The sequence below is a fragment of the Mauremys reevesii genome, linkage group 7 (genome assembly GCF_016161935.1).
Source record: "Mauremys reevesii isolate NIE-2019 linkage group 7, ASM1616193v1, whole genome shotgun sequence".
NCBI lineage: Eukaryota > Metazoa > Chordata > Testudines > Geoemydidae > Mauremys > Mauremys reevesii.
Window position 1 is genome coordinate 46,403,179 of NC_052629.1, and position 16,346 is coordinate 46,419,524.

Below are 16,346 nucleotides of genomic sequence, written 5' to 3' on the forward strand. Positions count from 1 at the left end.
ATGACATGGTCATGCTGAGCCCCCATCCTTGATTCTCCTTGAAGATTTTGTCAGATTTTCATATTAAACAGGATATCTTTCTGACATTATTCTTTCCCAAGCTCCACTCCTCAAGAGAAGACGCGAGATTCACACTTCAGACGTTCAGAGGGCATTGGCCTTTGGACTAGACTAGAAGCTTTAGGATTTCTCCTCAACTTTCTGTATCCTTTTCTGAAATAAAGAAAGGACAATCAATTTGTTCTCAGAGACTCTGTAAATGGGTTTCAGGTTGCATCATAGCCTGCTATGAGGTCACTGGGGCAGAACCCTCCCTAAGGTGCCAGCACATCCCACAATCCATTTCTGTTACCCTCCTCAAGGATGTTCCCCCTCATGGAAATTTCCAGGGCTGCAACTTGGTCCTCTATTAACATGTTCCCCAGACATTACGGTATCCTATCTGCATCCAGGATGGATATAGCCTTTGGCGATGGTGTCTTCTGCACTGACTTGCATCTGTTTCCTCTGCACATGCTTCCTCATTGAGTTACTGATTGGGAATCTCCTATGTTGGAGCACCCATAGGGACATATACTTGGAGGAGGAGAGGTTATTCAACTTTCAGTAACTTAAGTTCATTGATGTGTTTTGTTTCTATGAGTGCACCACCTCCCTCTCTCCTTTTTGCTACGGAGTCTGGCTTTGTAGTTGTGAAGGAACTGGATTGGCAGTGGGTCCTTCCCTTCGTGTATGCTCTCACTTAGGAGCACATGGTACTAAGGTGTGGACCTGCAACACTGCTAACTAAAATTTCCTATCAAGCACTTGCAAGTGTGTGCACATGCTACTGTGGATCACCTATAGCAGGGGTCCCCAACCTTTTTAGGACCAGGGACCGGTTTCGTCCTGACCCTCCGCAGTCATGCCTGCGGGCGGTCCACCGGCTCCAGTGGAGCTTCCGCAGGCGTGCCTGCGGGCGGTCCAGCGGAGCCGCGCGACCAGCGAACTGCCTGCGGGCGGTCCAGCGGAGCCGCGCGACCAGCGAACTGCCTGCGGGCGGTCCAGCGGAGCCGCCCGACCAGCGGACCTCCCGCAGGCACGACTGCGGAGGAAGTGCTCGTCCCGCGGCTCGGGTAGACCTCCCGCAGGCACGCCAGCGGAAGCTCCACTGGGTCGGTTCGCGGCCCACTTTAAGAGGCCGCGGACCGGTACCGGGCCGCGGACCGGGGGTTGGGGACCCCTGACCTATAGGGACAAAACATCTTGAAGAACTCAAGTTAGTGAAAGGTAAGTAACCTCTCTTTGTCAAGCCCCAAATCTAGACTCCTTCATGTAAACCTTAACATTTATTTTCAGGTCTTCAAATTATGGGGGAGGAGAAGGGGATAACTGTTCTTTCTAAAGAAAATACCCTCTTAAATTTCTTCTGATTGGCTTTCCATTTACCTGTTTTACACCACAGAAAAGAAGCAACTTAGCATCCACGCTGACTGTCCAAGCCATAGAAACTGATTATCAGGGACAAAATGTGGCTTCCCCATAGCACCCCATTAAGTTGGGGAAGTATTTGCATTTTGGGCTTGTCCCCCTCAGAGCATTTTCTTGAAAGATGAAGCAAATGCAGTTTAACCATTTAGAAACTATTTAGAGCTTAAGTGTACCCTTGTAAGTTGCCAGTAGAGGAAATTATAACACATACAGCTCAACTGTTTCCAGCTTTTTGCAGGGTAAAGGACTCTTCAGCACTGTGTGTGTTCCCAGAACCTTATCCTGTTGGGGGGGTGTGTGTTGGCAAGAATGTGTTGCTATTAGCCAAATTTGTCTCCTCCCTAATGTTACTGTCAAGGTTGAAATTGCCGAGTGCTGTACTTCCTGATGGCATTGCTCAGAAGCTCTACGGCAGCTGTGCTGCACTTAGCCTACCTACTATGAGGTAGTGTCTCCTTTTCTGGTCAGAATGAATAGCTAGCTTTTATAAAACCTTAAGTTTCTCTTTACATGTGAATGATTTTAACTCCTGTGTGCCAGAAAGTGCAGAACTTTCACCACTGTGTCCTAGTAATACGCTCTTAATGTAAAACACTAATATTTGCCTTGCTGCTTAGTGTCAGGATATTCACTTATATGACTGAAAGTTGTTTACATGCTCACAGTATATGAGTGCATGAAAAACTGAAAGTAACAAATTTGTAAATGGCTGAAAAGCAAGTTGCTATATGTAGAATTGTGTTAGAGCTTATTTGCGTTTTGCATTCAAAGTAGTACAGGCTTGGAAATTATGCTGAGTGTCTTAGGTTGATCTGTTCTGATTCTGGCAGAGTGATAAAGATGAATCAGATTTAATGGTACAGAGAGAATATGGCATGCCGAGGGGGGAATGGAAGTGCATCTATCGCATCTGCTTGAGTCAGCAGCTAGTGCTTTCTGCTGTTACCCTTTAGTGTCAGAATAGCCTGAAGGTTACCCGAGGGTAACTATGAATCACTTCAGTGACTTCCTCACTGGTTATTAGTCTACAGGATGGCATGTTATTTAAGCACATATTCTTTATTTTTTGGTCTTGAGAAATTTATTTGTGATTAAAAAGGAAGTAATTGGAAAATATATTTATTCCAGTATAATTGCTTATTTCAAAGGCAAGAGATTAATAGTTAGAAACCCAGAAGGTTCTGTGAGTGTGGGGAAAAAAGTTCATGTTCTAGCTAGTGAAATATAGCTAGTACTTGGAAAAACTCACTTCCAGATGGGAAGATTTCCGTGCTAAAGGTGGAGTGTAAGCATTCAGTATCTGTAGAACTTAAGTTGTCTTTTAAAAAACAAAATTCTGATCCTTGAAGTTATTTCCAGAACATTAAGTGTATAAGTTGGCATAATGTTACCTGTCTGAAACAAACTCTAGTGCTTTTAGTGTGCTGTCTTTTTGTTCTGTGTATACAGCACCTTGGGGTGCTAGTCTCTATAACAGGGGTGACCAACCTGAGCCTGAGAAGAAGCCAGAATTTACCAATGTACATTGCCAAAGAGCCACAGTAATACATCAGCAGCTCCCAGTGCTTCCTGGCCACCAGCAGCCCCGCTAATCAGTGCTCTCCCGATCAGCTGTTTCATGATGTGCAGGAGGCTGGGGGTGGGTGGCGGGAGTGGGGGAGAAAGCAAGGACATGGCAGACTCAGAAGAGGGTGTGGGAAGGGGTGGAGTGGGGGCAGCGCCTGTGGCAGAGCCAGGAGTTGAGCAGTGAGCACCCCCTGGGCACATTGGAAAGTTGGCGCTTGTAGCTCCAGCCCCAGAGTCCGTGCTTATACAAGGAGCTGCATATTAATTTCTGAAGAGCCACATGTGGCTCCGGAGCCACGGGTTGGCCACCCCTGCTCTATAATAATACAGCTAATAATACTAAGAATCCAGCAGTGATGTGAAATGAATCAAACATAGATACTGGTCACTTTCACTGCTATTATTTAGAACCTGGGAGCAGTAGTGAGTGTTCAGAATCATGTCTATTTCATGCAGATGCTACTGTGGAAAAACTATGAGCAGCTGCAGAGAAAAGCACTTGGTAAAGGCTTGTTTGGATTCCTGTAAAAATGGTAAGTGCTTTGTAAAATCAGGCCCTAGGCATCTCAAGTTGGGCAACCAAAATTAGTGATCACTGTTTTGGCAATTTTGACCTTAATCTCTGTCTCCTACTTTTCCATTTGTAAAAAGAGGAGGATAATTCCATTTTATCTTGCAGGAGCATTGTGAAGATAAATTCATTATTATTTGTGAAGTACTCTGATACTATGGTGACAAGTATAGAAAAGCCCATGAGGAAATTCGTAATTCTGTATTCAGTGCAGGGTTTGTATTGTGTGGGATAAATAAGGGTCACTCACTGAATGATGATAAAAAATATTCACTGAGCACAATCCATCATGTGAAAAAAGTGATCATGCAATTAAAGACTGTGTAATAATTCAACCCCTGTGTGCCTATGTATTAATTTTGCACAGACAGCCATAATACTGACACTTCCTAACTTTGAAATACTTGGCTGTTCAACCCTAATGTTCTTTTAATGTAAGTTAGTGCTATGTATAGTTATGTAGTATACCTTTCATGGAGGCCAGTATTCCTGTTTAATACTTTTGCGGTCCACTTTCAAAATCCAAATATCCGCTACCCACAAGTTTTAAGTCCCCATTATCCCCTTCACCGAGTCCATCTTCTCTTGGATTATACACGGAGTCTAGCGGTTCCAGATCACAAAATTTACTGCCTCTATAGCCTTTGAACAATCCTCACTTTAAGTCCCCATTTAAAAAATGATCAGTGGGTGCTTTTCTTCTGTCTTCCATTCATCTCTCCACGGTCCTAACTAGTGCTGGGAGGTGCCCAGGGAAATGTTTATTATAGCCATAAATCCACAGGGCATACTTCAAATATTACTCCTGAGGGCATTCTGCATCAAAAAATTAAAAATTCTGAGCACAGTATTTTTAAATTATGCAAATTTTATTTGTCAAAATAACACTGCATAATCACGCCAGTTTCAATTATTTTGGTAATTTATTTCAAAATTCCTGTCAGCAAGTATGTCTGTAACAATACAAACACACAAAATTTTCCCCAGAAATAGGGAGTTACAGAAACCCCTGACAACCCAATTCCTGTTTCTCTGCCCATGTCTGTGGGGGAAAGGAAATTCTGCATGCACAACATTAATTTCTGAAAAATTCGGCATTGTGCAGTGGTGCAGCATTCCCCCAGGAGTAAAATATAACCATTCTAAAACAATTATAAACCATAGAAGAAATATGGAAAACAAAATTCTTGTTCAACACTAGAAACCATCCTGTGGGAATTCAGCAGTCTTTAGTGACAGCATTGTATGTTATATAATTTATTTTAAGCTGGCAAATTTAGTACCTTGAAATGTTTATAAATCTCCTTCAATTTGTTTTAATATGTGAACAGTTTGGTAAAAACACTTGTATAGGCTGAAACACAAAAATCCATCCTGCTTCAAACATTTGTGTTTTTTAACGTCATCCACTTTAACTGTTTACTGTTTATCAAAATAGTTTGATATCAATCTAATGCTGAAATGTATTGAAATGTGGTTCTTTATCGCCATGCTAGCATTTGTTGACTGTACTAGTGTTTTTCACTATTCTATAGAAAAGTACAACATTTATTTGCAAGTGTATTGTAATATATTCAGACTGCGTGTACCATATTTTGTTGCTTTACACTGGAGATGGCAGACAGTAAACTTCCTTGTACACTGTATGTTAAAACTGCTTTAATCAAAAGTAGTGTGATATTCTTCAGCATTAGTGTTTTAAGGATATAGGTTGTGAGTGTCACACTGATACAAAAACTGGAAAAAAAAACCCTCTAAAAAGAAATATATGAAAACATTTGCAAATGGTTTTTCTTTATTTTAAAGCTTATCTTTTTAGAAGTATGGGTAGTACATGATGTTGTATAAATCATATCTGTTTAACTTTCTGTCACCTGGAATTTTCCTTTCTGGTTAAAAAGGATGGGCTACTAGAGGTGTCTGCCTTTTTCTTCCGCATTAGAATTTGTATTTCTGATTACTTAATAGGGTGTGTGTTCAACTAAATCAAATTCAGATTGAATTGTTGTTCATTTCTGTAAAGTGCTAAAAAAAAATCCTTGGCTTGGTCATTATACCCAAGATATTCATATAGATAGAAAAGGGAGAATTTTTGTATTGATCAAAAGCAGATAAAATTTACCTGCTTACCTAAATAAAACTAATCACTTCTAGACGTGCAATAAACTGAAATAAGTATACTTTATTTCCCTTCTAAAAGAGTCTTTCTTATAATAGACAACATAAGGGTAGCTGTCCTATGGGATACTGTCACTTTCAGAACACTGCTTTCTGACAGGGCATCTTAAAAATGGCGTGACATAGTTTTTTCTTATTTTTTTTTAAATTTAAGAGGGATTTTTTTCTGCTCTTCATCTGATGTTTAGAAAGGTATTTTGGGCATCCCTGACAGGCAAATTCAAACCTGCTTCCCTAGCCCCTTCCTTTGTGCACACTATTTCCTGCTGCCTTTTCCATTTCAGTTTCCTTGCCGTTCTAATTGGTAAACATCCTCTACCACAGCCTGAGGAAGCATCTTCATGTGAACGTGACCCAGGACAGTGATTGAGAGTGTTGTCTTCAAACTTTTGTGTGTGGCAGAAGGTAAAACTGACTCGACAAAACAATGGAACTTACTATAAACACACTTCTGTCAAAAGCACTAAATACACAGACTGAAAAAAGGTGTATTTTTCTCTAATCTTTCATTTATAGCAATCTAAGATGTTAATTGTTATAAGATTAGTTGTAATTTTTTTCAAGCTCACGGTCTCTTTAAACACAAACAGTACAAGCAGTGGTAACTGAAAAACAGCTTGCTTTAAATTTTAACTACTGACACCAGCAAGGGAATTCAAAGGGAATACTCCTAACTTGTGTTGTACTATTTACACAGATGCAAGCCTGTTGCAATACACTGGAATAAGAAATTCATCCATCAATTTAATATTTCTTTGATTTTGTGGTATTGATTCAATCTTAACATTAAACAGTTTTGATTTGGTTCTCCTTTTTTCCTTCAGTAATTTGAAGTAGAACAACATCCTCCTCCCTCCCCCACACCGTCTCCCCTGAAAAACCCTTTACATTGTTTGTCTTGCATTTTGTCCCACAAAGCATGCACACACACATTTTACACAACAGTTGACTCTGTCAAGTCCCATTGAAAGATTTCTACATAATATTCAAAGAACAGTATTTTAATAGATCAGCCATTAACTCCTAATCACTCTATCTCTTAGCATCATTTTCCAATCTAGCACCCATTTATCAAATTTATTTGAGCATAAGCTTTTGTGGGCTAAAACCCACTTCATTTTGGAAGAATTATATTTACCATATGCCTATTTGATTTTGCTCAATAATTATGCCCTGATATTTCTGAGTGTTGGCTGCCACTGGTCGGGGAGTAGCAACCAATAGGAACATAGCTTTGTATATCCTTTAGAGGAAGAGATATCAAACTCATTTGATATGAAGGGCCTCATCCAATACCATGCCACTTTGTGTGGGCCATATTCAGCAAAAGTTATTAAAATAGAAATAAATGTAAACCATGTTGGTAATTACATTTATTTTTGATTTTAGTGATTGCTGCTGGTGCTACTGGTGCTTTCTGATGCTACTGGCATCTTTTAGCTTGAACCAGTGTGTCAGCATTTGGAGCAAATGACTGGGCTGAGGCTATCTTGAGTACCGAGTTCAGATGTCTCACTTAGTTGAGAATGTAATTTAGATCTGTTGATATTTATGATGGAGAATATTTGTTCACACAGGTTTGTACTCCTAAACATGGAGAGTTATTGATGCAACAAACTTCAGTTTGGGATAATTTGATCATAGGTACTGATAAAACTGGGGAACACTGTCAGATAATTTGCCCTTCAACAGAATGTTGCATTGCAGTTCAGTAAGTTCCATTTGGTGCTCTTCTGGTACATCATGCACATTGATAGAAAATGGTGTGCTGAAAACTGGAAACTCTCTTCTACGAGGTTTCTGAAGTCAGAGAATCATTCTTGAAATTCTTTTCTCAATTCATCAGTTTTGCCTACATACCTTTCTGTGATTTTATCACATTGAGTCCCAGTAGTGTGTCTCAGTGATTTCAGGATGGGAAAATGTGCCAACTTACACTGGGAACGTTGCTTCTCCCACAGCTGAAGCTTAATTGCAAAGGCACAAATGTCATAATATTCAACCACTACTTGGTGGCACCCTTACATTCTTGTGTTGGGTGAGTTCAGATACTCTGTAATATCTGCCATGAAAGCAAGGTCTTGAAGCCATTCATTGTCCTGTAATTCAGTGACATCTTCCTTTTTCTGATCCATGAAAAGCTGGATCTCACTACTCAATTAAAAAAGTGCTTCAGCCCTGGTCCCTGACTTATCCATTGAACTTCAGTGTGATACAGCAGTCCACAATGAATGTCACATTCTTCCAACAGCTGGGTGAGTTGCTTGTGGTTGAGACCACTAGCTCAAATAAAATTTACAGTTTTAACAACCATATCTATAACAAGATTCACTTTCAGAGTTCTACTACAGAGAGCTTTTTTGATGTAAAATTGCTAACCTGCTGGTTGCTTGATGGTTTACAATTTGGCCTCTTGTTCCTATGGGGCCAGACTCTCAGCTCTTCTCCAGCCCACAGCCAATTTATTCAGAGCTTCCACCAAATTTTCTGCTGTCGTGTCTCATCAGCACCAATTCTAAGAACTCTTCTGCTATACACCTGTTCTTATCAACTCTGCTAATGAATACTGCAAGCTGAGAAATGTCACATCTGTGCTTTCCTCAGTTGCTAATGAAAAAGCAGCAAAGGACTTAACTTTGACCTGGATTTGACTGTTCAAATTCTCAGCTAAATTATTGATTCTCTCAGCAGTTGTGTTTCTTGAAAGGCTGATATTTGCAAACGTTTGCTACTTATCTGGACATGCTGTTTCTTTAGCTTTTAGCATGCAGTTCCTCAAAAATTCTGCCTCAGAAAATGGATTAGATGACAGCTATTTCATGGGCAACCACAGTTTGCCTTAACAGCAACATCACTTAAGTGTGGAGCACTAATAAGCACTGCTGCTTTTTCAAAGAATGTGCTAATTCAGAGTTTTTATCTTTGCATAACTTTCTGATGTACTTATCATATTTCTCAGCATAGTTTCTTTCATAGTGTCTTCAAATGTCATTTTCTTTTACCACAGCTACCTGTTTCTTGCAAGTCAAGCACTTAGGCTTTCCATTCATGTCCAAAAAGAAATAAATTCTTCATTTCTCTTGAAATGCATGGCACTCTTGATCTACTGTTCTCTTCTTGGATAAAGACATGATGACCACTTGTCACAAGCTGAATAAATAATTGAAGGAAGGGAAAGGTAGAAGGAGGGTTCTCTTCTTTTTTCTTTTTAAAAATATTTATTAGGGCTGTCAGATGCACTAAAGATTCATATGTCCCTTCATGCTTCAACCTCCATTCCAGAGGACATGTGTCCATGCTTATGATGACTTCTGTTCGATAATGATCCAAAGCAGAGTGGACTGACGCATGTTCATTTTCATAACCTGAGTTAGATGCCATCAGCAGAAGGTTGATTTTCTTTTTTGGAGGTTCGGGTTCTATAGTTTTCACACGAGTGTTGCTCCTTTAAGACTTCTGAAAGCATGCTCCATACCTCATCCCTCTTGGATTTTGGACAGCACTTCAGATTCTTAAACCTTGGGTCTAGTGCTGTAGCTATTTTTAGAAATATCACATTGGTACCACCTTTGCGTTTTGTCAAATCTGCAGTGAAAGTGTTCGTAAAACAAACGTGCTGGGTCATCTGAGACTGCTGTAACACGAAATATATGGCAGAATGTGGGTAGAACAGAGCAGGAGACATACAATTCTTCCCCAAGATCATCATTTTTTATTTACATTATATTTTAATACATTGTTTTTAACGAACATCATCAGCATGGAAGCATGTCCTCTGGAATGGTGTCCAGAACATGAAGGGGTATACAAATGTTTAGCATATCTAGCACGTAAATACCTTGCAACACCAGCTACAAAAGTGCCATGTGAACACATGTTCTCACTTTCTGGTGACATATTGTAAATAAGAAGAGGGCAGCATTATCTCCTGTAAATGTAAACAGACTTGTTTGTCTTAGCAATTGGCTGAACAAGAAGTAGGACTGAGTGAATTTGTAGACTCTAAAGTTTTGCATTGTTTTGTTTTTGAGTGTAGTTATATAACACAAAAAAAATCTACGTTAGTAAATTACACTTTCACGATAGAGATTGCACTGTGACTTGTATGAGGTGAATTGAAAAATACTATTTCTTTTGTTTATCATTTTTACAATGCAAATATTTGTAATAAAAATAATATAAAGTGAGCACTGTACACTTTATATTTTTCATTGCAATAGAAATCAAAATATTTGAAAATGTAGAAAAACATCCAAAAATATTTATTTTCAGTTGGTATTCTGTTTAACAGTGTGATTAATCACAATTAATTTTTTTGAGTTAATCGCGTGTGTTAACGCCGATTAATCAACAGCCCTAATATTTATTTAAAGAGAAGTCTGTTGGTCTACCAGTTGCAATAAGCATTCAGCCTTTGCCTTAATTGAAATTTTCTTTTCTTTGGCAGCTAGTGGTATTACTCTCCAGCCACTGGGTTAGCGCTCTTCAATGCCACTTCCTCTCACCTGGACCTATATCAGCTTCTGCCAGACTTATGCCTCTACAGCACTTCTCAAATGTAACCAAGCGATTCTACATCTGTATGTGAGGTTTTGCTGGATTGCTTCACCAGAGTCTGGACTACAGGGGTGCAATCTGGAGAGTGTATCAGTGTGTTGGGCTCCGATTCCCCAGTGTGCCCTGCTAGCAGAGGTGAAAGTGGGCCGGTACGGAGGACCGGTAAGAAAAGGAGACTGCCTGAGGGAGGGAGAAGCCTGCCCCCTGCATAAGAATAGTTAAAACTCAGCTGTTCCCTGAGTGGTTCAGCCCCACCCCGGGGGTTAGGAGTGGTGTCTGGCATCCTTGTTAATTTCACTCACAGTACCGGGAGGGGTTTGACCATGGCAGGGGCAGTCCTTTTCTGCTCCCGGGATGAGGGGATCTCTCCAATACTAATATACACAACAAATACAAGCATTTGGCTGCACAGCTTAAATCCAGAGCTAATAAAAGCAGGTGGAAGGGGAAAACTCACTGTCACATTGGTTTCTCGGCTCCTTCCGCCCCCTCCTCCAGCCAGGCTGCAGGCAAGGCTCTGCATTCCCCCCCCCCCCCCAGCAGGGGTTCTCCTCTAGGCTCTAGCTTGCAGTAGGGAGACTGGCTGAAATGCCTGCTGCTGCTGCCTGCATAAGAACAGTTTAAACTCAGCTGTTCCCAGCGCAGTTCAATCCCCAGGGTTAGGAGCCATTTCTGGCATCCTTGTTAATTTCATTCCCAGTTGTTGTTGGAGGGGGAGAGGGTGTGTGAGACCATGGCAGGGGCAGTTCTTTTCTGCCCCAGGGATGAGGGGATCTCCTATATACAAAAAACACAATCAAAATCAGGAACCATTTCCAAGTTCACATCTATCCCATTCCCTCCCCAGCAGAGGATCATGGTTGTGATGTCCAAACTGCTTGCAGATCCTCTTTGAAATGTTACTGAACTGCGCAGGGAACAGCTGAGTTTAAACTGTTCTTATGCAGGAGGCAGGCTTCTCCCTCCCTTAGCCAGTCTCCCTGCTGCAAGCTAGAGGGAAGCCCCTGCAGCTGCTGAGTGCCAGGAAGGGAGAAAGCACAGAGCCAAGTGTCGGCAGCCTGGCTGGAGGAGGAGGGAAGACGCGAAGAAAAATGTGACAGTGAGTTTTCACTTTTTCAGGCTTATTCCAATAGTAAAGTTTTATTACAGACAGTACTGGTAGTAGTAATAGTAGCTTTATTTTCTCTATGTCATGCAATGGGAGGGATCCATGAAGTACGTAGGAGAGGTGGGTTGCTTGCGATTGGACCATATGGGTAAGAAATGTAAATTACTTTCGCCCCTGCCCAAACCCCAAGGCTCCCAGCCGCCTCTGCAGCTGGTAGCTCCGGGGGTGATTTAAAGGGCATGGCTCCTAGCTTCAGCCGAATCCCCAAGCCCTTTAAATCCTGATTTAAAAGCCGCGGGATTTAAAGGCCCCACCTCTTCCAATAGAGGCCATGCCTCTTTTGGTTGAGGCCCCTCCCCCTCCGCAGGACTCTGGAGTACTGATAAGTCCTTTAAGTTACTTTCACCCCTGCCTGCTAGTGTGCACTAAATGTTTTAGTGCACAGAGTTGTAGTTCTGTTTTAAACAAGAGTGTATCAGTGCACGATCTGTATGGAGAAGTTAGAGCACCAGCACAAATCACATCCAATTAGTACGGACTCCAAGGACACGTAGACAAGTCTGAAGATTCATGAGATTTATGACATCAAAAGTTTGCCACTATAGTCTCAATACTGTATGGCTTCAGTAGCTGGCAAGTTAATTCACTCCACTTTTTCCTTTCCTTATTCCATCAGAGGTTTCATTCTACAGCATCAATTTGAATATATAGCCAAAGGTTTCAGTCTAAAGGACTTTCTGCCCTCTGGCTAAGGAAGACATACAGAGAGAATATATCCTTGAGAATGATTGTCTGACTGTCTCCCACACAGAAAATTCTGAGAAGGACTGAATATAGCTTGTCAGGGAAGCTAATGCATATGGTGTGACACAACAATCAGCAGCACTTTGTGATTTTAGCTTTAGATGAGAACCTGACCCATAAAAAGTCTTCCTGTTTGAATCTGAATGGTTGATTCCACCAATTCTGCTGGCTTTTTCTCAGTCAGTCAACAAGACCTCTGTCTTATAAAGGCTGAGCTTCCACCAGCTAGCTGTCATTCAAATCTCAGTCCTTACTGGATGCTGAGGGAAGCCTACTAACTCCACCATCCAAAAGTGTGATTTACGACCTCTAGAGGTAAAAGCACACTGCAGCTTGCATTGCCTCAATACCTTCACTATTAGCCTCATATACATATTGAAGAGGAGGGGTGATGAAAAAGAAACTTGTGGCACTCTACATGAAAGAGCTCTTGAAATAGAGGTACAATAGTTTAATACTGTCCTCAGGGCCTTTTGAAGAGCAAGTGGAGCCACTCAGGAACAACTTTGTGTCCCAATTAATATCAGCATGCATATGAACAATACCATGTGATCAGGAGTTGCAAAGGCAGATGATAAAGATAGAACTGGCAAAACGCCAAAGGAGATTATTAACCAACAAGATGACTGCAGTTGCTGAACCAGTGCCATTCCTAAAGTAAACTTGACAGGGAATCAGGAAATCTCATAACTCCAGGTGTTGCCAGAGTTGCCTTAACACCATCTTAATAATCTTACATTAAAATGGGTAATTCAGGACTGTACAATAATATGATCTCAGCACCAAGAGGTGGTTTCCTGAGCAAGGGCTTTCACAATCTATTCTTTAAGAAAATACTGGTGTCTGGCCCTCCCAAAGTGAGGTGTTGACAAACTCTTCTAATTAGCATCTCCTCACAGGATGTTCTCAGATGGCGATATGGGTCCAATTTGCACGTTATAACTCAGTACTCCCAAGTGCTGATAGATCCTTAATGATGGATGCTGGCTGAAATTCAAGCAGGAAAGACTATGCCATCACCAGACATAATTCTTACGCTATATAAGTAATCCAATCCCATCCAAATTTTAGAAGCCTGACTTGAGAAATAGACTGGAAATTCCTCACAGCATCTTATATTTGACTCTGAAACTAAGTATAGACAATGAAGAATCAAAGTTGTTCACTACCCAGAATCTGCTTTCACTGGTTGAGACTTTAAGGATGTTATGGATGAGACAAATACTGTTCTTCACACTTGGGCAGAACAGTGGTATGATACCCTCTTAGCTTCTTAGCAGAGACTATCCTAAGCAGAGCTCTAACATTTCTCGTTCACTGTGGCTAAACAGATTAGTCATTGTGTTGCAGAGTCCTACAGACTCTTGCAGCTTCTGACATGAAAAAGGAGTCATCTGATGAATTGTGCATAGCAGCTGCTTGAAACTTCTTGAGCACATTCGGCAAACACACTGCAAAAAACATTTTGTTGTCTTTATATAACACTTATCAATGTATCTTTGGGCTTTTGATTTAGAAAACATTTCTTACAGACCTACCCCAAGTTCCTTTTGTGAGTTAGAGTATTCCTCTTGTGTTGGGGGTCATGTGTTGGGAAATTTAGTGGAGCTGAAACTGTTCTTCCAAATTTACTGCCTCACTATGTGTGTGCATGCTAGATCAAGGCATGGACATAATAGGCTCATGCCTATGGGCCACTCTTCTGGAGTTTGTGATGAGGGCAGAATCTTTGCTTTAATCTTTTTAAATTCCTCCATGAAATTACCTAATTCTTTTTTTAACCCAGTTATGCGTGTGGCCCTCACAATGAGTTCCACAGATTGTGCATTCTGAGAACAAGTACTTTCTTTCTTTTGTTTCTTTTAAACCTGCTGCTTATCAGTTTAATTGGGCAATCCTTTGTCCTTGTGTTATGTGAAGGGTTAAATAAATAACGCTTCCTTTTTTACATTCTCTACAGCATCTTACTAAGTCATCTTTTCTAAAATGAACAGTTCAAGTCTTTTTAATCTCTCCTCATATGGAAGCTGTTCCATACCCCAAATCATTTTTGTTGCCCTTCTCTGTACTTTTTTCAATTCTAAAAGATGGAGCAACCAGAACTACACACAGTCTTCAAAGTGGATGGGCATACTGTGGATTTATATAGTGGCATTATATTTTCTGTCTTATTTTCTTTATGGTTCCTAACGTTAGCTTTTTTTTTTTTTACTGTTGCTGTAAAATGAGTGCATACCTTCAGAGAACTATTGACGATGACATCAAGACTTTTATCTTTTTTGAGTGCTAATAGCTAATTTAGACACCATCATTTTGTACATACAGTTGGGATTATGATTTCCAGTGTGCATTATTTTGCATTAATCATTTAATTTCATCTGCCATTTTGTTGCCAAGTCACTCAGTCCTGAGATATCCCTTTGTAACTCTTCCCAGTCAGCTTTGGACTTAGCTATCTTGAGTAATTTTGTATCATCTGCAAACTTTGCCACCTCAGTGTTTACCTCTTTTTTCCAAATCATGTATGAATATGATGAACAGCATTGGTCCTATTATAGATCCTTGGGGGACCCTGCTATTTATCTCTGTCCACTGTGAAAGCTGACCGTTGAGTCTTACCCTTTGTTTCCTTGATTCATGAGAGGACCTTCCATCTTACCCCATGACTACTTACTTTGCTTAAGAGCCTTTAGTGAGAGACCTTGTCAAAGGCTTTGTGAAAGTCCACGTATACTATATCAACTGGATCACCCTTGTCCGCGTTTGTTGACCTGCCTCATAGGCTTCCAGTAGATTGATGGTGTGATTACCCTTTACAAAAGCAGTGTTGACTCTTTCCTGACATCCCATGTTCATCCCTGTGCCTGATAGTTTCAACAAATTTGCCTAGTACAGAAGTTAGGCATACCAGCCTATAATTGCCAGAATTGCCTATGGAGTTTTCTTAAAAATTGGCATTATGTTATCTATCTGCCAGTCGTCAGATACAGAGGCTGATTTAAGGGGTAGGTTACCTACCACAATTAGCAGTTCTGCAATTTCATATTGGAGTTCCTTCAGAGCTCCTGAATGAATACCATCCTGTCCTGGTAACTTAGTACTGATGAATATATCAATTTGTTATAAAACCATCTCTAGTGACACCTCAATCTAGGACAATTCCTCAGAATTGTTATCTAAAAAGAATATTTCAGGTGTGGGTATCTGTCTCATCCTCTGTAGTGAAGACCAATGCAAAGAATTTATTTAGCTTCTCTGCTACTGCCTTGTCTTCATTAAGTGCTCCATTAGCACCTCAATCATCCAATTCCTGCATGGATTGGTTGACAGACTTCCTGCTTCTGATGTGCCCCCTCCAAAAAATCCAGAAATATTTTTGGGGAGTGTTGATGGGTGGGATGGTAAAAGTTAGCAGTAAGTCTTAAGAAAACGTATTGGTGTAATTATGTGTCTCTGCATCGGTGCACCAGAGAAATCCAAAAGGGCACTACTCCAGCTCAACCATGCAAGAAGCTGCCATCATCTGTATACTTGCACACTGAGTGCTAATGTTTAGGAAGTTAGCTAAAGCTGTGGGGAGTGGTGGTTGGGATTTTGTTTTTGTGCACATTGTCCTAAAGGTGATGTATTCAGGAAAATGGGCATAACTGGACCCCTTGCTTGCCTTGGCCCTGCTCCTTGTGTCAGGTTTTGTTATGTCTTACACAGCACAATACCCGCAGTAGCTGGATGTCAATATGATTTTTCTCCCCTTTCCTCAGCCTCTTTGTACTCTGGCTCTTAACCCATAATTTAACCCTATTAGTGTTTCATGTGGTAAAGAACCAGTGTTACCCCCTTTGACCTGAACATTTAGCCAAACTTCTGGGCCCTATGGGTTGTTTCTGTTAGGAGGAGAAATTAATGATGGAGCCAGAGTATCTTCAATGCAGTCCTGTTTCTGAAAACAGGAGGAGTCAAACAAACGAGAGTTCTTTGCTCCAAGTTCTCTTCAGCCAACACTCAGACCAAAAGTGCTCTCTCTGTAGACCAGGGGTAAACATCCTGTGGCACACAAGCTGATTTTCAGTGGCACTCACGCTGCCCGGGTCT

At 40.9% G+C, this 16,346-nt stretch overlaps 1 protein-coding gene across 16 annotated transcripts in view; it reads left to right on the forward strand.

The window, feature by feature from the left end:
* JMJD1C (jumonji domain containing 1C) overlaps nucleotides 1-16,346 on the forward strand; it is a 332,141-nt gene that overhangs the window by 150,922 nt on the left and 164,873 nt on the right. For 2 of the 16 annotated variants that reach the window (XM_039482603.1, XM_039482601.1), the window contains 2 exons: nucleotides 6,070-6,190; nucleotides 10,233-10,504. The exons of 12 other annotated variants lie outside the window; for them this stretch is intronic. The gene's annotated coding sequence lies outside the window, so the exon portion shown is untranslated. The remainder of the gene's footprint in view (nucleotides 1-6,069; nucleotides 6,191-10,232; nucleotides 10,505-16,346) is intronic. 2 more of the 16 variants (XM_039482605.1, XM_039482602.1) reach the window with 2 other exon arrangements.